The following is a 22,102-nucleotide window of genomic DNA, read 5'->3' as shown; positions in this document are numbered from 1 at the left end:
TTTAGGCAGATGAAGGGAAAGAGAGAGGAGATCCTCTTCTCCCCACGTGCTTTGCATACACTTAAATCTGAGGAGACACGTGTCTTTAAATTCCGCTCTTCAAATCAGTCACCTGCTGCCAACGTACTTCTGTACCTGAAGTCAGTTGCCATCAGATATCCCTAAAATAGTCCCGGGCTGACCAATCATGACTCTTACAGAAGATTTTGTGTCGTCCTCGGCCTGCGCCCTTCAAGAATGAGAGTGTGACAGGCTGCACCGGAGCAGCTCCTGGGTGATGGACATCCAGCCAAATGAGAGATGACTCTCTGGGTACACGGAGAGCACACTGCGGGGGGCGGGGCCCTGCCTGCACACAGGGTGGGGGGCGGTTGGGGGTGTATAGCTCCCCACAGGGCTCATACAGGCCCTCCTCAGCACACACCATCAGTCCTTATGCTGCTCGTGGCTTTCATATGGGTTCATGACTGATCCACAGTGAGGGCCATGAGAGGGCCGATTCCCCACCTGAGTCTAGCTCGAGGGCCCTGTTGGCCACAGCACATGGCTTTCCCCTCCACACCCTGCCCAGGGTAATGCCAGGCACGTGGGGTGACTCCCTCCATCCTGACCATTGACCGGACCAGAGTGGTGGAGAGTGCCATGCACTTCACTGACCAGGAAAAGAAACCCGACTGTCCTCCAACCCGAATGCAATAGGAAATCCAAGCTGGGCCCCCACAAAGCCCCTGCAGGAAGCCAGGGTCCTCCCTGTCAGTCGCTTCCCCTGCCTCCTGCCTCCTGCCGGGTCCTCCCTGTCCTTGAGCCAGGCTGGGCCCTGATGAGGCCAGTGGGACAGAACTGTCTTCAGCCCACAGTGCGGAATCCAATGCCAAAACCCTGAGCGCTCAGCCTCGACTCCTGCACCTCTGCACCAGTGCCCCTTCCAGTCTGCCAGACGGCTCTGCCCCAGGTGCCATTCAGATCACATCCGGCCTCTGTTTAATGGCCCCACTTCCACTGAGCTGGGCTCTGAATTCCTTGCCTTCTCCATTGTCTGCCCACCTGCCCACTCCTGCGTGCCACTGAATCCTCAAGGAGAAAGTCTCCACCTTCATTTTCATAGTGCACATTCCAGCCATCTGGTCTACCTGAGTTCCCTGAATGGGTCCTACTCTCTTTTGCCTTACTCACTTACTGAGTGGCCCTGAGTGAGTCAGTTGACATCTCTGAGCCGTAGTTTTCTCTTCTTACCACTGGGGATGATGGTGAGTACCTTCCAGGGCTGCTGTTTGGTGGCAGTAAATGCTGCTTAGCCCAGTGCTTGGCATACAGTAGGTGCTCAGTGAAAGAAAGTCATTATTTGGGCTCCCTAACTCCTCTCACTGCTGTATCTGGCTGCCTCCTTATTTCTCCTTTAGGAGTTGGCTTGGATAACTCCTCTTACAGGGAGCCTTCTTTGATTTCATGAGTTAGAAATAAGTAGCTCCCACAGCCTCTCATTAAAGAGGATCTGCACATTGTAAGGGGAATGGATGGAGAGGGGGTGGAGAATTGAGCCTCCAGCAAACGGAGTGGAGGTGGCGCTACGGTCCCCATGTGCGCTGGTCAAGATGCACCTCCTCTGGCATCCATGTCTCCATCCAGGGAATAAAGTGAGAGCTGCGTAGTTGAGTGCACTTCCAGTGAATCCTCATCTTTTTCTTCTCCCCAGACACAGTGACCTCCTGTCCCTCCTGCCCTGGGGCCTCCAGGATTGACTACACGGGCCCTTCATCACTGTTTGCCTCGCTCAGCACAAAACCGTGGGAGGCTCTGTGGTCAGCGCTTGGCTGACCTCATTCCCCTTGCTCCTCATTCCTGAGGTTCTTCCTCCTGCTCTCTGGATCCCATGTTCAGGGTCAGCCGGCTCCCTTGCATCCTAACTCTTCTCATCTGAAGTGAGGTCTCACCAATAAGACTTGAGGCCAGTGTCATCAGTCTTCCCGATTGTGTCTTCTGAACTCAGGCGGCCACCTCCACAGTCCCCACGTGGATGGACTCACAGACACTGTCTCCTTTTCCAACATGAATGTTATAATAAGGCAGAAACTTTCATTCCTCTGTGTTTTTTTTAAGTAAATTCATCTCTTGTGATTTATTGATTTTCTTAAAAGCAAAGTAAATCCATTTTTAAATTTTTCTCAGCTTATTACCAGACACTTGGGTCTGGGACACACTGAACAAGAATCCTGTTAAAAGTGTTCAAAACTGTTTCCAAATCAAAATCAATAAAACTACACAAATATATATTTTAATCTTACAAAGACCAAATGTAGAAAATTTCATCAAAACATGCTACTTGACACCACCAGGTAGAGCTTCACAGCTCTGGTTTGAGCAGACATAAACCATGAGGGCTGTCCAGAAGCAGCTTAAGAAAAATATGTGTGCAAACGTCTCTGATGCAAAGTCAAGCAGACTCAGCTCTGGATCTGGGTACGTTGGATTAAGCACATTCCTCCTTGACTCTCCCACTGACTATACCCATAAAAGCTGGATGGAATGTGTGAGACAACTACTTAAAGACACGGGAAAGTGGGTGGTAGCAGGTAATTTGGGAAAGAACCCCAAAATTTAATGTGCCACCTGATGAAAGGAGAGTTTACTGGTTTTTTTCTCCCCCTCTGGTCTCCTCCAGCTTGAATTCAATGCACTGGAAACCCAGAAATGGCCAGGTAGACAGCGCTCCAGGAGACATTCCAGCTACGGCTCAAGGAGCAGGAAAGGGGACTCCTATCACAGAGACAATTCACGAGTCCCATTTTCTTCCCTGTTTTTAAATTCTCCATGCCCCGATTCCTCGAGCAATCATTTGGAGGCAATGGCAACAGCTGGAAACAAGAGTACGCAGGAACCTGTACTTGGAGGCAAGGTAATTGTCTTCTCCGCAGTGTGGATCTGGAGTTCTAGGACCGGGAGGCCACACCAAATGCTGCTTCTCCTTCTCCGTTCCTGGGCTGCTTAACCTCAAATGAGAGCAGTCGAAGGAGTGCAGGGCAGCTCAGGGGCTCTGAGAGCAGGGTCTCAGTATTTTAGCCAGAGGACCTTGGGAAAATGGCACTATAGAATAGTTACTGAATGCCCCGGCTCAGCACCTCCATCCACCAACCAATTGTGCACACGTGGTTGTCACCCTGCAGAGCCTTCCAACATTTTAAGAATTGAACTAACAGAGAGACCACAGATCAGGTCTCGCTGAGGGCCACGTGTGTGGAAAAGGTATACTAGAACTGCAAAGGCTTGGAAGCCTGATCTGACCATGCACCACAGAGGGTCCAGAGAAGGCAAGTTGGAACTTGTGGCCAACTTGCCTGCTCCACGAGAGAATGGCCCAAAGCCTCACAACATAACGCTGTACGTGTCCAGGATACAATCCAAGATTACCTGGCTTATGAAGAACCAGGAAAATCTCACTTTTCATGGGAAGAGACAAGCAGCAGAGACACCAACACTAAGACGACCAGGTATTGGGATTGTCTGACAGAGAATGTAAATTAGTTATTATCCTTATTAGTTATCTATTTTATACATAGATGTGTATATATGTTAAATTAGTTAGTATTAAAATATTCCCAACAAGCAATCACAAACATGTTAGAAATCATTAAAAAAATTAGAAAATGGAAATTTAAGTCCTGAAGAAAAGTACATAAAATTAAACAAACAAAAAAAATCTTCCAGATAGGTTCAATAGTAGAATGGAGATGATAGAAAAAGGAGTCACTGGACTCAAAGACAGATCAATAGAAATTACCCAATCTGAATAACAGAGACAAAGATTTGGAACATGAACTGAGCCTCAGGGACCTGTGGGTCAACAGGAAAGTTCTAGCATCTGTGTCATCAGAATCAAAGAGAGGAGAAAGAGTGTGATGCTGAAAAAATATTGACTGAAACGTCTCAAATTTGGGAACATGCATAAACCAACAGGATCAAGAAGCTCAGCAAACCCCAAAGAGAATAAACTCAAAGAGATTCATGCCCAGAAACATCATAATCGAACTGATGCAAACTGGACACACACAGAATTTTGAAAGCTGCCAGAAAAAATATGTGCTACCTATAGGGGAAAAGCAATTCAGCTGACTGTGGATTTCTCATTCAAAACCACGGAGGCAAGGTGGAGTGGCACAGGATTTTTAAAGTGTTGGAAGAAAAGACTTGTCAACCCAGAAATAGATATCCAGAGATAAATACCTTCAGGAATAAAGAAGAAAAGAAGATGTTCTCAGCTAAAGGAAAGCTAAAACAAAATTCATTGTCACCAGAACTGCTTCAAGAAAATTCCTTAAGGAAAATCTTCAGACAGAGAGGAAATGATAGCACAAAGAAAATTGGAATGTCAGTAATGAAGAGAAAAACAGAAATGGGAAATATGTGGGTAAATAAATAGACTGTTTTATGTTCTGAATTCTTTAAAATCATATGATATCACTTATATGTGAAATCTAAAACATGATACAAATGAACTTATTTACAAAACAGAAATAGACTCTCAGGCACACAGAACAAACTTATGATTACCAAAGGGGGAAAGGGTTTGGGGAGGGAGAAATTAAGAGTTTGGGATTAACATATACACACTACTATATATAAAGTAGATAAACAACAAGGACCTACTGTATAGCACAGGAAACTGTATTCAGTAACTTGTAATAACCTATAATGGAAAAGAATCTGAGAAATTTAATATATATATTATATATAGTATACAATTTATACATGAATATAATTTTATATACATATATATAAGTGAATCCCTTTGCTGGACACCTGAAACTAACACAACATTGTAAAGCAACAACACTTCAATAAAAAATGGTAACTAAAAGTATGTTTCATAGTCAAAAGTAAAAAATTGTATCATTGTCTGAAGAAGTTTTCAAGTTACATAATATAATATATAAGATGACTATCACATGAAGAGGGGCTAAGGGGACCTACATGGAGGTAAGAGTTCTACGTTCCACTGGAAGTTGATAACATATTGTTTTTAAGTTGAAAAGTGAAGTATGTACAACGCAATCCCTGGAACAGCCAATTTGAAAAATTAATCTACACAGATAGTGAAAAACACGATAGATAATATGAAAAATGTTCAAATAACCCAAAAGAAGCCAGGGAAGTGGGAAACAGAGAAATGTAAAATAGAGGGAACAAACAGAAAACAATAAAATGATAAAACTATATCCAAATATACCAATTATTAACAGTAAATAAATAAAAAAAATGGTCTACATACACTAGTAGAAGACAGGGGTTGTCAGAATGGGTAAAGCAGCAAGAATTACCCATATTCTGCCGACAAGAAACTCATTTCAAGTAGTTTAGAAGTAAAAGAACGGAAAAGGTTATCCCTGTGAACACTAATCACAGTGGATTGGCTATATTATCAGTCAAAATAGAGTTCAAAGCAAATAAACTTACCAGGGATAAAGCAGGGCATTATATAATGGTAAAGGAGTTAATTTACCAAGAAGACACAGCAATCCTAAACGTGTATGCGTCTAACTAAAGGGTTTTAAAATACATGAAACAAAAACTGAGGAAAGTAAAAGGAGAAATAAATAAAGCCATCATGGTATTAGGAGCCTTCAACAGTCCTCTCTTAGATACAGAACTAGAGGCAGAAGCGCAGGGAGGATAGAGAAGTGAACAACATTGCCAACCAGCTGTACGATAGTGCTACTAGCAAAACGACCAGATAGGGAATTAGACTGCCCCCACCCATGAAGCTCCTTTCTCAGAAAGCCTTGGGTGATCTGGCTAACTAACCATCTGAGTGACCAAGCTTCTTCCTTCTCATATCCCAGTTCCTGCTCTTATGCCTTTAAATTCACCAATAAAACCATATGATCCAGCAATCCCACTCCTGGGCATATATACAGAGAAAACCATTTTTCGAAAAGATACATGCACCCCAATGTTCATAGCAGCACTATTCACCATAGCCAGGAGGACATGGAACCAACCTAAATGTCCATCAACAGATGAATGGATAAAGAAGATGGGGTACATATATACAATGGACTAGTACTCAGCCATAAAAAGGAATAAAATAATGCCATTTGCAGCAACATAGATGGACCTAGAGATTGTCATACTGAGTGAAGTAAGTCAGACAAAGACAAATAACATATGATATCTACAGAATAGAAATGGAGTTACAGATGTAGAAAACAAACTTATCGTTACCAAGTGGGAAAGGTGGGGGGAGGGATAAATTGGGAGATTGGGACTGAATATACACACTACTATATATAAAACATGTAACTAATAAAGACCTACTGTAGAGCGCAGGGAACTCTACTCAATACTCTGTAATGGCCTATATGGGAAAAGAATCTAAAGGACAGTGGCTATATGTATATGTATAACTGATTCACTTTGCTGTATAGCAGAAACTAACACAACACTGTAAATCAACTCTACTCCAATAAAAATTTTTAAAGATAAAATAAATTAATAAAAAAAATAAATTCACTGATAAAGAGTGAACCCACACAACCCTAGATATAATACCTCTGGACCCTAATAAAGGCAGAGCCCCAGGCCCCCAGGTGCTCTCTCTCTCTACCCTCAACTTCCCTGTGGGCCCCCAGGGGTGCCATGTACCCTCCAGCACTTGTGAGTAATTAATGTTATTCCTCAAAGTTTCCTGATGGTCTCTGCAGAAGTGCATTCTGCAATCATAATAAGACCCACGAGGGAATGTCTGTGGGGCTTCCTAAGAGTAATACAGGCCCCGGAGAGTGTGCCAGGCATTCCTGGATGATAGCGTCATTATCAATAGACGGGGACCTACACAACATCACACCTTATACAGTCATTAACTCAGAAAATATCATTGCTCTAAGTGTAAAACATACAAGTCTAAAACCTTTGAAAGAAACCATCAGAGACCAGGGGCTGGGAAAGTGTTCTTAGACATCACATGACACCAAAAGGAAAAAAAGAGGATACATTGGACTTCATCAAAACTTGAAGCTGTTGCTATAAAAGACACTTAAGCGAACGAAAAGGCAAATGGGTTATAAGTTCAATGTTTTTCCACCAAAACTCACATGTTGAAGTCCTAACCCCAAGGACCTCAGAACGTAGCTTTATTAGGCAATAGGGTCTTTACCGGAGGTAATCCAGTTAAAATACGATCATTAGAGTGGGTTGTAATACAATATCATTGATGAGTGATAGACACAGAAACAGATGCTCACAGAGGGAGAATGATATGAAGAGACGGAGGGAGAAGACGGCTGTCTACAAACCAGGGGAGATGCCTGGAGCACATCCTTCCCACTGGCCCTCATAGGGAAATGACACCTTGATCTCAGACTTCCAGCCTCCGCACCTGTGAGAAAATACTTCTGTTGTTTCAGTCACCAAGTTTGTGGTACTTTGCTGCAGTGACCAAAGGAAACTTACACAGCAAACTACAGACTGTCCATCTTCTTTATCCATTCATGTGCTGATGGACTTTAAGGTTGTTGCCATGTCTTGGCTGTTATGAATAGTGCTGCTATGGGTCTGCATTCTTATTCTCCCTTGCTATTAGGACTCTTTGTTACAAGAAAGGAAATGGAATTTAAATTGCCTTAAACAACACCCACCATGAAATGTATTGGTTCATGTAACTGGAAAGTCCAAAGGACAGTTTGCCTTCAGGCATGGTTTGATCCAGCATCCCTAATGGCATTATCAGGACTCTGGTTTTATTTTTTATCCCTCCATTGGTCCTGCTTGACTCTGTGGTCCTATCCTCTCTACACTGGGGAAAGATAGTCACCAGCAGCTCCAAGGTCCATTGTGGTATCTGTGAATGGGTGTAAAACTTCCCATAAGTTCTGTTAAGACCACTGTGAGGAAGGTCCTGCTTAGGTCACATGCCCAGCTCTCCTGCACCAGGTGTTTTTCTCTCAGGGATTTTGAGTTCTGGTCCATGAGCTGATTGGCCAGGTGAAGGTCATGTGGCCACCTCTGTGGCCTGACATCAGGGTGGGTGGGGATAAGGCAAGGTTGGGTCAGCATCATTTAAATGGCACGGAATGGGCAAGGCCGGAGGTTGAGACCGGGATTGAGCACCATGGCAACACCACACTTTGGGCTCTAGAAAAGGCAGGGATCTCCATCAGGAGGGGAGTACGGACTGCAGGACAGATCAGTGGCCATAGCTGGTGTGTAGCTGAGTGTCCTCAGACCGTGACTGAGCCCAGGGAACATGGGGATGATGGCATCCCCTCCCCTGCAGGGTTGCAGGGGCATTGGGAGGATAAAGTCTTGTGCAGAACTTTGCAAGAGCCTTCCTGGCCATGAGAAATCATTCACTGCGGCTCCTATTGCTATATTGTTGTTATTATTATATGTGATTGCTTTTGTATTGCCTTGCGAATAACACCGTCATGCAAGAACTAAATTAATATTAGCTGCCTTCACTTGCAGTCCCACAGAGGTTTCAAGTACTCTAATAACTCAGTGCATTTGCAAATTCTGTTCCTTCTGCCTGGGAAGCTCCTGCCCAACCTGCCTGAACACCGCATGTTTTAGTAGCGATAGCGTTTTAAACGGTATTTGCAGTTTTGCAGGTTCTCTCCCTGTCCCTCACGCCAGCATCACAATCGTCCTTGCTCCCTTTTGACACATGTGACGTCTGAAGTCCACACAGTGTGACAAGGATGTCAGCCTGTCTGGCTTTACAGTGTGCTGCTTACCTTGTCTGCTTTGGCTCCCGAGCCCCCAGAGGGCAGTATCCAGGACCCATTCATCACTGTGTCTTAAGATCTGGGTGTACCCAGGGGCTCTAGGAAATACTACAATTGACCCGTCACGAGATAACGCACGGAACAGGTAGCATGTGTGTGCACCTGGCAGTTACAACAGTTATCATCTCTGTTTCTCATCAGTGCAAGGAGAGCACCCTGGAAGAGGGGGAGCCCACTGGGAGAGCACGAAATGGAACAAAATCATGGGACCCTGCCTGTACCGTGGCTGTCTGGGGGTCCCGTGCTGTCTCGGTTCCCTGGAGTCCATAGAAGACCCCGTTGTTGATCTCAGTGACCCCGAGCACCTCAGGATGGCTGAGACATGTATTCATTGGGCCAGGGGGTCTGGGCACAGGATGAGGGCAGGAAGGGGGTGGCAGAGGCTCCTTTTAGGGCACTTCCAGAGGGAAATTCTCCACAGTCGATTATTGTCTGTTTTCTTCCCATCTGGGCACAGCAGCGTGGGGGTCAGACTGCCCTGCGGTTTTGTGTAAACGTGTCCAGGCCTCACAGGGAGATGAGCCCGGCTTTGGACCAGAACCAGGATGTGGCTTCTCAGAGCTTCAGCCTCTCCATCAGTCACACACGAGGACTGTGACTGCCCGGTGGGGTTTTTCAAAGATTAAATAAGGCTGAGTGAGAAAGAGGCATATAAACTTGATTTTACATTCCTTAGAATATAAATGCTATTTAAGCATTTCAGTGATATTTTTTTCAACTCTGAAAAGTTAGAATAATTTTGCCTGCCACGTTTAGCTGTGAGGATGGCATCTAAAAATCAAATACAGTAATGAAAGAAAAAAGGAAGTGAATGTATCCTCTCAGCTCAGCAAGTGTGTGTCCCTTGCTTGAGTTGAATAGATGCTGCCAGGCTGCAACGAATTTTTTTTTTTAACTGAAGTACAGTTGATTTACAATGCTGTGTTAATTTCTACAGTACAGCAAAGTGATGCAGTTATACACACACACACACACACACACACACACATATATATATAGATAGATAGATATATACACATTATGGTTTATCATAGGATATTGCATATAGTTCCTTGTGCTATACAGTAGGACCTTGTTGTTTATCTATTCTATATATAGTAGTTTGTATCTGCTAATCCCAAATTCCTAATGCATCCTTCTCCCAGTCCCCTGGGCAACCACAAGTCTGTTCTCTATGTCTATGAGTCTGTTTCTGTTTAGTAAATAGGTTCATTTGTGTCATATTTTAGATTCTACATATAAGTGATATAAAATGGTATTTGTCTTTCTCTTCTGACTGACTTGACTTAGTATGATAATCTCTAGGTGCATCCATGTTGCTGCAAATGGCATTATTGCGTTCTTTTTTATGGCTAAGTAGTATTCCACTGCAATGGATTCTTGGCTGTCTCTGCCAAGCCATGTCCACGCTGAAGCCAGAACAGTCCTTGGGTCACACATCTGACCATTTCTTCTTTTCATAAACCCTTGGGTGGTTCCTCATGGCCACAGAGCTCATGCCGTCATCTCCTTAGGATGACACACGTTTTCTGAGATCTGGTCCCAGCCACAGCTTCTGCCTTGCAATATATTTCCTCTCCTGGAAGAAATAAGAAAACGGAAAGAAGCAAGTTAAAAACATTTCCCCATTACTGTTGACAAGAATAGACAGAGGGACAGAGGTGCATTCAGCTCAGTGATGCGGGGAAACCCCTGCCCTCCCATCAGGAGGACGCTGGTCCCCTCTTTTAGCCCAAGGCCCAAGGGCAGCAAGAAGCAAACCTGCCCTGCAGGTTTTGTGACTTGAACAAAGTCAGGTTTCCTGTCTCCAGGAAACAGCTGGATTCGGATGAACAGTGTGAGGGGGAGGAAAGGAAAGCCGTCCTCCTGCAGAGAAGTTGCAACCGCCCTGTAGATTCGGAGCGATAAGGACCTTATCGCCTGCACTGGCCGTTTGATCATGTTGCCATCTTGGGATTTGCTCACTCTTGCGGGGCTCGGGGATATCTCTGCGTGACAGCCCAGTGGGGACTGTGACAGTGCGCTTTATCAGATCCTCAGGGAAATAATTTTCTGAGTCATCCGAGACGTGATGGCTTCTGAAGGCTGCCAACTCCCCGCAGTGGAAAGGCCCGTGAACTCCACCAAGAAGACATCATCAGGGGAGGAACTCTGGGCAGGAAACCCTACTTCTGAGTTTCAAAGGCTGCTCACGTAATTCCCTGGCAGGGATGGAAAGATAGTGGCGGATGGAGTTTGGGGTCCCCCAGGAGACATTTCATGACAAGGCGAGCTCTTTGGGGCCAGATGTGTCCTAGTCCTGGCTGTGTGCCTGGTTCCAAGGGCAGTGCCTGGTACCTGCGAAGCTCAGGGAGTGCTGTGCTTTGCTGGTGGCGGGTGTTGTCTCAGCGAAGTTGCCGTCAGTCAGGGTCTGGATGTAGCCCCCTGGGGCTCAGACTTGATCACACATAGATGGGCAGCTCACGAGAGACAAGGGTAAAATCCACACGGCAGTGCTTTGATTTTCAACTCTACGAGGCAGGAAGTGGAAACCTCCCAGTCTCTCCCTGTAGAGGGTTTATTGGTTGGCAAGTTATATCCCATTCACTCCTACTGTCATTCCATCCGTCAGAGCATCAGAAGCTCTTTCTAAGATCGTGGTAACAGGCTCCCAAACCCCAGCGCGGCCCCAGCCTTGCCACCTTCGCTTTCAGACCACCTTCTGTAGGCCAGCCGCCTTGCTCCACGTGGCCTGCAGCCCACGGACAAGGACTGTCTTTTATCTCTTCGCCAGCTGGATGGATTTCTAGCTCTGGACCGCACCTGGAGGGTTGGGCTGGGCATGGCCCTGACGTCAGCAAGATGCTCCCCTCCCCACAAAAGGATGAAATGGGCCTCCTCGTCCATGAGGTCAGGACCAGGGCCACAGCGGGGACACCACTACAGTGGGCTGGGTTCTGAGACATGGCGTCTGACATGATGGAAAATTCCATGAAGCTGGAAACCCCTGAACGTCCAGGCCGTGCAGTAAGGGTGTTTGGGCCCTTTCCTGGGCTTCCTACGGGCTCCAGCCCCTCCCTGGCTCCCCTGATGTCGGCATGCAGTTTGCAGACAGGAGCGCAGGGAGCTCAATATGGTGCCAGAGCTGCAGGTAACGACACCAGGCGGCCATGGAGCTCAGTGTGCTCGGCCGCCAGTGCTCATCGGCGTAACGAGTGGATGGTGAGTGAGTGCCTGGCGCTCCCCACTGTTTACTGAGCACCCATCCTGCGCCAGGCTCCGCACGGGGCATGTGGTCACAGCAGGAGTCCAAGAGATGCGCGCTGGCCTGTCTGGTGACAACAGTTATCCAGCTGCCCACGTGCTGGCCCGTGGTGGCTTCTGGACTAGACACGGGGTCACAGGGAGATGAGGGCTTCTGCCCCCACGGGGCTCACCGTGGTCGGAAGCAGACGTGGGCCCAGCGCAATGAAGGGACTGGGACTCATTCCTCTAATGCCCTGCTTTCTCTCCACTTAACGGCTGGGCTGGGGCAGTCTTGTGTGCCCCTCTCGGGGTTCAGCCTGCAGACAGTTGATTTGGCCGCTGCACTTCTGTGCTCGGAGGTGGCTTAGGGCTCCTAAGCACTTCTTCAGCTTCCGTCCCTGGTAGAGGCTGAGGCACTGAGGCAGCATTTTTGGCCTGGTTGCTATGTCCACCCCGAGCTGTGTTTCCTTGTCTGGCCTCAGGGCTGGAGGCAGCCTGTCTGATCCCCTCGCCCCGGATGTGGATGGAGACAGAGCTGTGGGCAGTGGACGGTGACACGGACAAGGGACTCCCACAAGGAAAACTCTTTACCTGGACGTGTGACCTCGCTGCCCAGGGGCCCGCTCTGAGGATCCGGGTCCAGGCTGGGCTCTGGCATAGGAAACGGTCAGGCACGGCTGGCCCCCACTGACCTCTCCACAGGATCAATCTGATGACAGGGCGGGGCTGTGGAGGGGGCAGTGCCTGGCACACAGCAGGTGATGGCAGGTAGCTGTGGAAGGAACGAATGCCCAAGAGAAGCAGTGACCTGTGAAGAGCCGGGCTGCATCCCACATGGGGAAGAGGCGGGGTCGTCACAGCAGATTCTTTAGCGAGGACGCGTCCGCCACTGGGACTTAAATGGTAACATCATGGTGAAGTGTAGCACGGCATGAGAAGAGCGTCCAGCACGAATCGAGTCCTCACGTGGACGGGGGATGGTTCTGAGCATTTCAAGTGAATGAACTTGTCCTGATCCGACAGCAAAGCACCATGTGGCTTTGTCACTTGTGGCCATTTTACACACCAGGAAGTGACACAGAAAACACAGGTGGGATGTTGAGAGCTAAGGGATGCATCTTGTCCAACGTGGAGGAACTGTTGGGGTGATAAGTAGGCTGGTGGGCGGGGGAGGTGAGGGCAGTTCTGAGTCGCCAGGACAGTCGGAGGCTGGCTAAGGATGCAGGCGTGGGGCCGGCGGTCTGAGTGGCCAGCGGCGACAGGAGTGGAGAGCTGGGGCAGAGGGATGGGAGCTGGGGGGTGGAGTGGGCAGTGTTGGGGGACAGAGGAGAGGAGGGACTGCATTGGACACGGCTGGGGGAGATGCTGGGCGCTCAGGGCAGAGGCCCGCAGCACAGAGACTGCACACAGAGCTTCGGGAGATTTCTGGGGAATCATGGAGCTGGACAGAGAGAGCCTGGGCTGACAGAGCAGTAGGAGGAACCATGGGAGAGAAAACAAGAGCGGCTGCAGCGTCCTGGGCTGCTGGGTGTCTCTGTGAGATGGGCTAAGACTTCCGCTTTGAACCAAAATGAAAACGTCTCTGCAGACGTTGGTGGCAGCATGGGTGCACGCTGAGGACAGGGTGGTAACACCGGGATCATTCCTGCAAGATGAGCTTGAGGGTGAGGGAGAGAGAGTGATGTGGGGCTGGGGCTTCGAGAGCCTTTTTCTTAAACTTGCTCTCGGAGGACAGGGCGTGAGCAGCTTATGAACTCATCTGATGGCGCTGGGGGAGCAGAAGGGGTAGGCGTGGTGGGGGAGGTCACAGCCCAGGGGGCCCAGGAAGCCGGATGCCATCTTCAGGGTGATTTCAGCACCCAGGTTTGGCCTCCCACTGGGGTGAGGGTTCCGAGCTGGCCTCGGTGTCTGGGTGAGGGTCTCAGGGTTGTCTCCACACCTTACGAAGGCTGCCAGGAAGTCCTCCCAGGGTGGGGAGGGTCTGGCCTCCCGTGGGTGCACCTCGAGCTGTGGGGAGCAGCAGGCGGAGCCTGGTGGGCAGGACTCTCCCTAGAAGGACCTCATTCCTAGGACCCAACCGAAGCCCACTTGGCTCACCAGGTGAGGAGCAGGTAACTTACCTGTGGGACCCGCCAGGGTGCGGGGCGGGGCGGGGGCGGGGCTTCTTCTCCACGCCCCGCTCCTCCCGTGTTCTGTGTTCCTGGAGCTTCTATTTGCTATTTGAGCCTTGGTGTCTCCCAATTTACTTTACTCAAGGGTTGGAGTTCATGTGCAGGGCCCGCCTGGAGAGAGCAGTGCCCACTGCAGCCTTTCCCCTCTCCCTCAGGGCGGGTAACGGGGCATCACGACAAGTGGGGAGCTCCCAGGGCAGCGTAACAGCCCCCAGGGTGGGGGTGGGACAGACCAGATGTCCCTGTCCTGGGATAAAATTGGATCCCAGGGGAGAGGATGCAGGTTGACCGCCTGCCCTGCAGTTCTGTGCAGGACAGCCAGCCCTTCGGCTATTTGAGAAGAGGAGTCTGAGTCCAGGGCCCTGATTCTGTGGGGAGGGGGCTCTTCCCCAGCTCCAGAGCGGGAGCGTTCAAGGCTCTGTGGTTCCCAGGCTGCCCTGGGGGCTGATCGCTCACCAGGAGGGGACCCTGGGACTTGGGCAGAAGGCTCTCCTAGGACAACATCCTGGCCACAGCTTTCACAGGAGTCTGCAATGATGCACCTCTGCGAGTGTCTGAGGGACTCCATACCGGCAGACAAGGGGACCGAGGCTCAGGCTGGGTCCACATACCAGACCAGACTTCTGATGAGGGAGGCGGGGCTTGGACCCAGGTTCTGTGTGACTCCCAAAGCCGAAGGGCAGATGGCTGCCCCACCGAGCTGCATCAATGCCACAGAGGGACAGGAAGGACCCCTACGGTCCCCTCCCCTAGTCACTAAGGCTGAACACAGGAAACCAGCTGCCCAGGAGGGTGGCGGGCCGAAACCCCAAAAGCCGGCAGGGAAAGCAGAGCAGCGGCAGAGGGACCGTCCAGGATGGTCTTGGCCTCCCTGAGGCCTCCCTGCTCTGCTACTCCTTCGTGGATGAATGGAACGTGGACCCTGCCCTCTTCACAGCAGGCCCTCTCGTGGTGCTGCCTCATAGCCTGGGGAGCCCCTCTTGCTGGGGTAAACCCCCAGAAGGTAATGGGAAAAATGGGAACCTCTGCTTGCTCCGTGGTGTCACCCTACGTGGGAGTGGCCTTCAGTGCTGCTGCGGGGTTAATGACCATCACACAGCAGGCAGAACAGTGACCCTGCATCAGGGAGGCCTGTCATCCGGGAGGGAGAAGGACCAGGCTCTCGGGGTCAAATGGGTCCAGAGCACTTTGCAGCCATTGGGTCCTGTAACGTAACTCCTCCCAAGGTGGTGGAGGGACGCCGTGGTGTCAACGTGAACTAGCAGGTGATATTATTCTCGGGTGAGATTCAAGCCCTGACCCTCTCCTTCCCCATCTTCTTCTGAGTGGCCCCTCAATGCCCCTTACCTATCCTGCTGGCCTGGCTTTTCCTCCAGTGAGAAGCAACCGTTAGACCTTTGAATGAGTGTCTCTTCCTGCCTGAGTGTCCTCACCCGAGTTCTTGTCCTGCCTGATAAGGCCACAGGGATCTCGCTTTCGAAGACCGCCTTTCATACATGGGGCCAGAGTGGTTATAGGACCCAGGCTTCGATTACTCCAAAGAGGCCCCTGTGACATGTCTGAGTTACTCCTTGGATTAGTCAGCTCAGGCCGCCATAAGAAAGGCCCACACGTGGGGCAGCTTAAACAACAGAAATGATTTCCTCACATTCTGGAGGCGGGAAGTCCAAGGTCAAGGGCTGGTTCCTCCCGAGGCCTCTCCCCTGGGCTTGTAGACACTGTCTTCTGCCCACGTCCTCACATGGTCGTCCCTTCATTTGTGTCTGTGTCCTGATCTCCTCTTCTTATAAGGACGCCAGTCATATTGGATCAGGGCCCCACCCCACTGTGACCTCATTTACTGTGATCACCTCTGTAAAGACCCATCTCCAAATACACTCTGCTGTCCCCGGGATTAGGACTTCAACACAGAACTTGGGGGGCACATCTCAGCCCATAATGCCCATCTCGGGGGCTAGGGAGTCACCCTCCTCTGGTGTCACCCTTTCCACTCCTGCCTGTCCCATGGTTGTCGCATCAGTCGTAGGCTTTCCAGGGTCCCAGGGCGATGTTTGTCCTGGCACAGAGCAGTGGAGGAAGGCCATGCCTCCTTCCTTCCTTTGTTCCCTCCCCAGAGAAAAACCCACTTACACAACGAGCATTTGCTTGAAGGTGAGGATTCCCCATAGGGACGCCTGTGGGGAGTCCTACTCATAGGCTGTTTGCCAACCACGTGTCCTAAATCCCTGAGGGATGGTGACGGGGGAGCACGGGGGGTGGGTACAGGGAATTGGGGTGGAAACTGAGAGACTCAGACAACATGAGTCTGTGAATCGTGGGAGCTGGTCTGGGTTTTCAATCTTTAATTTGCTTTATTAGTGGGCTTCATTCGTCTAACCGATACACGTTTTCTCCCACAAGAGGATAATTCTCCTTTGATCCCAAGAGAGAAACACATCCCTGGTCTTGAGACAGACAGTATTTTTACGGTATTTCTTAACACTTTTGAGTATTAAACTTTTATGACCTTTTAAAAAATTCAGGAAGGAACTTGGAAACTCCAGGTATCCTGTGATCTTTACTTGTCAGGGAGGCAGCTCTCTGGAGTGGGGGAAACAGCAAGTTTGGAATCAAATGGCCCTGGATTCAAGTTCAGCCAGACCTCTGACCAGTTCCCTCGCTCCCTGAGCCTCCAATTCTACATCATTAAAGTGGGTGGTGAGGCCCGGGGGCTCCTTGTGAGGTCACATTTGAGGCTCTCAGCAGATGGTACCAGCCTTACGATCCTGTTGAAAGGCTGAGCAGATGGAGTATCAGAGGGGTGAGTCACTGGGAGTAAACGATTTCTGCCCAAGTCAGGGGCAGCCTTCTTGTTGGCCTGGCCACACTTGTCCCTACACACTGGTGGTCTGGAAGGAGGTCTGAGCCTCGTCACAGCAAGCTTGGACGTGGACTCTGGGGTTGGCTGTGGTGCTTGGGGGTCCCAGCCCCACCACGCTCAGAATAGAGTCACGTCCACGTGGTTGCTTTTTCCACCGTGCTCCACTCGCGTTGAGGATGTAATGAGCTACTCTTTTTTGTCTGGCGTTTTCCATGGGCCAAGAGGGGACAGAGCACAGCACACCAAAAGCATCATCATCTTTGCTCAGAGGGCCTCCCCGCCAGCTGGGGAAGCAGCCTTGCACAGCTGAAGTACAGCAGTTGTGGGGAAGTCCAGTCCAGCCCTGAGAGTTTGCAGCCCTACAGGGCAGAGACTTGCACCTACAGGACCTGGGGGTTAGAGATGTGAAGGGGTGGGCTGGGGACCACGGCACTGGAGGGGCAGGGGCAGAGTTGAGGATGGAATTGTTGTCATCCACTGAGCGGGGCTAACTGAGCAGTAACTGCACACCGCATGCTCCGTTATTTTCAAAGAATGTAACAATGCAATGCTAAATCTGTGCTCCAAGACAGCCCTGCTCTGGTGTCAGATAAAGATGCATGAAGGAATGATTTTAATAAAATGTACAAGCCACTATTACAGAAGTAATAGGATGATGACAGGCATCAATAGCATGGAGACAGACAGGCATTTCACAGGCGAGAGGCACTGGCGTTCAAAAAAGTGAATGCCCACTGCATGCGTGTCCTGAAAAAGGACCTGGAAAGCATGATCCCTGCCTTCCAGAGGTGGAAAGTCTGGAAAAGGCAGAAAGACCCTAGTCTACTACAACAACACAGTATGGGAGATGCTGTGTGTGACTGTTCAGCTCATCATGGGGCCAGCGTGTGGTCCCTCTGACACATTCAGGAGATGTCCTGCATCCCTGGCGCAGGGCTGGCCATGGTGAACCAGGGCCAGAGGAGACGAGGGGATCCAGTCCTACAGGGTACCCTGACCCCATTTAGAGAGTTTAGACCAGATACCAGCGTCAATGTGGAACCTGCAGCGCCTTGAATGAGGCAATAGTACATTCAGAAAGATGACTTTATTGGGGCTTCCCCAGTGGCTCAGTGGTTGAGAGTTCACCTGCCGATGCAGGGGACACGGGTTCGTGCCCCGGTCCGGGAAGATCCCACATGCCGCGGAGCGGCTGGGCCCGTGAGCCATGGCTGCTGAGCCTGCGCGTCCGGAGACTGTGCTCCGCAACGGGAGAGGCCACAACAGTGAGAGGCCCGCGTACCACAAAAAAAAAAAAAAAGATGACTTTGTTGGACCAAAATGACCCACCAAACAACACAATCACTCTCCCCTCCCCACCAGAAATGCCATAGAAATGACAGAATAAGAAAGAACAAAGGAGAATATGCTACACATGGGGGATGACAACCAGGGAGGAATGTCAGGAAAGAAGCAGAAGTGTAGGATTTCTGGGGATGGTGAGCATCATCTGACTGATGGGGAAACCAGAGCAGACCGTCGGTGAGAAGGAGCAGGAGAATCTCCTGCTGAGATCAGAGCGGTCCTCCCCCGCGGAGCCTGAGCCCACCGTCAGGCAGGGGAAGCATGTGGGAGCCGTCTCCAGGGAATTCTGAACAAATGGGCCCAGGAAAGAGCGTCTGAAGTTCCTTTCTGAACAAAACCTGGGCCTGGCGAGGCTCCGTGGCATCACAGTGGAGCCTGTTTGCTCCAGATCAGTCTCTCTGGGTCTCACCCCTGCCCAAGGTCCCTAGGACGAGAACACTGAGAATGTCTTAAGTCCCGGTATCTGGTTCGCTCTCAGCATCACTGGATGTTAATTTTTATTGGGCTTGTTTTGGGGAAGATTGGTAACCTGAGAATGAGGCTGATGAGGGCAGAGGAGGGTCCACAGAAGGGAAGCAGAGCTCTGCTCGAGGGAGCGTGTGCCTTCCAGGTAAATTTTCAGGAAGCCGAGATGCTGGGATTCCATTCAGGAGACATTACCAGATTGTATCCTAGGACACAAGAAAAACAAATTAGCAATAAAAATGATCAGAGTTCTTGGAAATTTGATAACATTAAAATCCCCACAAATGGTCAAATAGCAGAATGGTTAGAGCTGAATACTGAATTACCCACCTAGATGATTGTTACGAAATTTTACAAAAAAATGAGTGGAAAAGGAGAGAGCAGAGATTAAAGGAGAAAAAATGCTCATAGATGAAAAGAGTCTCTTTTTCCCTAATTGAGAAAGCTATGAGTTTTTCCATCCAAAGTGTCAATTACAGGACAAGATAGATGAAGAAAAGAATGCAAGCACTTGGATACAGTCTGGATAAATGCCAGCAGTCCAAAAATTAAGAAACTGTCCAGAGATCTTCATTACTGTGACAAAAACAGACTCCCATAATTTCACAAGAATCATATTGGTGGCAAATTTCTAAAAGCAGCACCACACCTTGTGAAAAAATGTCCTTAAAGATCCAAAAGAGTTTTGATTCTATAATTCCATGCCTGGGAAAACTATTACTCAAGTAGAAGGGAAAATAAAGCAATTTCCATGCATGAAGAGACAGAAAATTAAATTTACCTTCTGTGGGCACTTTTTGAAAAATAACTTGAATCCATTACACAAAACAAAAGCAAACAAAAATCATGAATCCAATAAGAAGATGGACTTGGGATCAAGAATAATGGTAAGGAAGAAACCAGTCAAGCTGGTAGTTAATGTAAATGAATTTTTAGGTATAATATTTAAAATGAGAACCTATTATTTAATTTACTTTATTTTAACTAATAATTGTATATATTTAAGGTGTACAGTATGATGATTTGATGTACATATACATAGAGAAATGATTACTACAGTCAAGCAACTTCATTTATGTTTTCACATAGTTACCGTTTTTTGTATATGTGATGAGAGCACCTGGAATGTACTCTTTTAGCAAGTTTCCACTATTCATTACGGTCTTGTTAAGTATAGTCATCATGCTGTACAGCAGGTCTCTAGACTTAAGTCATCCTCCATTATTGCAGCTTTATAGCCTTGACCAGATTCTTCACATTTCCTCCACCCCCAGCCCCTGGCAACCACTGCTCTACTCTCTGTTTCTATGGATTCGAGATTTTTAGATTCTACATGTATAAGTGAGACTGTGCAGTTTTTTTCTTTCTGTGTCTGGCTTATTTTACTTAGCATGATATCCTAAGGATATCCAGGATATAACCAATGACTCTCCAAATCTAGCAATAGGAAGCACGGCTAACAAGCATTTCCTGAGAGCACAGAATCATGCTCACTCAGGACCTCAGTCCTAAGTTCCCTAAATAATCAATTATGTGTGTCTCATAACTGGATATACTTAAATTTGCCTTGAAGCTGTTTATATCTGAAATACATTACCTCTCAAACTAAGAGGATCCTTACTCACTGTGTCTGGGTTCTAGACATGGGGCACCTAGCACGGTATGTGTGCACAGGTGTCCAGTTTCTTCAGTGTTATTGCAAATGGCAGATCTCCTTTTTTAAGGCTGATAAGCATATATATTTATAAAGTATATATACATATATATACGTATATATACTTTATCCATTCACCTGTCAACATGCCCTTAGATTGTTTTCATGTCTTGGCTACTGAGAATAATGCCACAATGAACATGGGAGTGCAGCTATCTCTTTGAGGTACTAATTTCATTTCCTTTGGGTACACACCCAGAAGAGGGATTGCTGGATCATATGCTAGTTCTATTTTTAACTTTTTGAGGAACCTCCACCGTTTGCCACAGTGACTGTACCAGTTTACATTCCCACCAGTAGTGCACAAGCATTTTCTTTTTCTCACATCTTCACTAACACTTCTACTTTTTTGATAATAGCCATTCGAAGAGGTATGAGGTGATATCTTTTGGTTTTGATTTGCATTTCCCTGATGGTTAGTGATGTTGAGCACCTTTCCATATAGCTGCTGGCCAATCGTATGTCTACTTTAGGAAAATGTCTGTTCAGGTTCTTTGCTCATTTTTAAATATTGGGCCGTTTGTTTTTTTGTTATTGAGTTGCATGAGTTCCTTATGTATTTTGGATATTAACTCCTTATCTTACCAGATATGTAGTTTGCAAACATTTTCTCCCAATCCATAGATTTCTATTTCATTTTGTTGATTGTTTGCTGTGCAGAAACCTTTTAATTTGAGGTATTCACACTTGTTTATTTGTGCTTTTGTTGCCTGAACTTTTTTTTTTTTACATCTTTATTGGAGTATAATTGCTTTACAATGGTGTGTTAGTTTCTGCTGTATAACAAAGTGAATCAGTTATACATATACATATGTTCCCATATCTCTTCCCTCTTGTGTCTCCCTCCCTCCTACCCTCCCTATCCCACCCCTCTAGGTGGTCACAAAGCACCGAGCTGATCTCCCTGTGCTATGCGGCTGCTTCCCACTAGCTATCTACCTTATGTTTGGTAGTGTATATATGTCCATGCCTCTCTCTTGCTTTGTCACAGCTTGCCCTTCCCCCTCCCCATATCCTCAAGTCCATTCTCTAGTAGGTCTGTGTCTTTATTCCTGTCTTACCCCTAGGTTCTTCATGACTTTTTTTTTTCTTAAATTCCATATATATGTGTTAGCATACGGTATTTGTCTTTCTCTTTCTGACTTACTTCACTCTGTATGACAGACTCTAGGTCCATCCACCTCATTACAAATAGCTCAATTTCGTTTCTTTTTATGGCTGAGTAATATTCCATTGTATATATGTGCCACATCTTCTTTATCCATTCATCCGATGATGGACACTTAGGTTGTTTCCATCTCCGGGCTATTGTAAATAGAGATGCAATGAACATTTTGGTACATGACTCTTTTTGAATTATGGTTTTCTCAGGGTATATGCCCAGAGGAAAACATAGGCAGAACACTCTATGACATAAATCACAGCAAGAACCTTTTTGACCCACCTCCTAGAGAAATAGAAATAAAAACAGAAATAAACAAATGGGACCTAATGAAACTTCAAAGCTTTTGCACAGCAAAGGAAACCATAAACAAGACCAAAAGAA

At 47.9% G+C, this 22,102-nt stretch overlaps 1 long non-coding RNA gene across 2 annotated transcripts; it reads right to left on the bottom strand.

Moving 5' to 3' along the window:
• Positions 1-12,342: 12,342 nt before the first annotated feature.
• Positions 12,343-15,912, bottom strand: LOC141275946 (uncharacterized). Of its 2 annotated transcripts, none has more exons than XR_012324647.1 (3): positions 15,822-15,912; positions 14,123-14,284; positions 12,343-12,774 (listed from the first exon to the last, which is right to left on the bottom strand). It is a non-coding gene; the product is annotated as an uncharacterized lncRNA (long non-coding RNA). The 2 variants fall into 2 exon arrangements; XR_012324646.1 differs by lacking the exon at positions 12,343-12,774 and adding an exon at positions 12,932-13,013.
• Positions 15,913-22,102: the final 6,190 nt, after the last annotated feature.

Source organism: Tursiops truncatus, chromosome 11, assembly GCF_011762595.2.
Source record: "Tursiops truncatus isolate mTurTru1 chromosome 11, mTurTru1.mat.Y, whole genome shotgun sequence".
NCBI lineage: Eukaryota > Metazoa > Chordata > Mammalia > Artiodactyla > Delphinidae > Tursiops > Tursiops truncatus.
The sequence above is the reverse complement of the archived record's forward strand: the minus strand, read 5'-3'. Positions and strand labels throughout refer to the sequence as shown.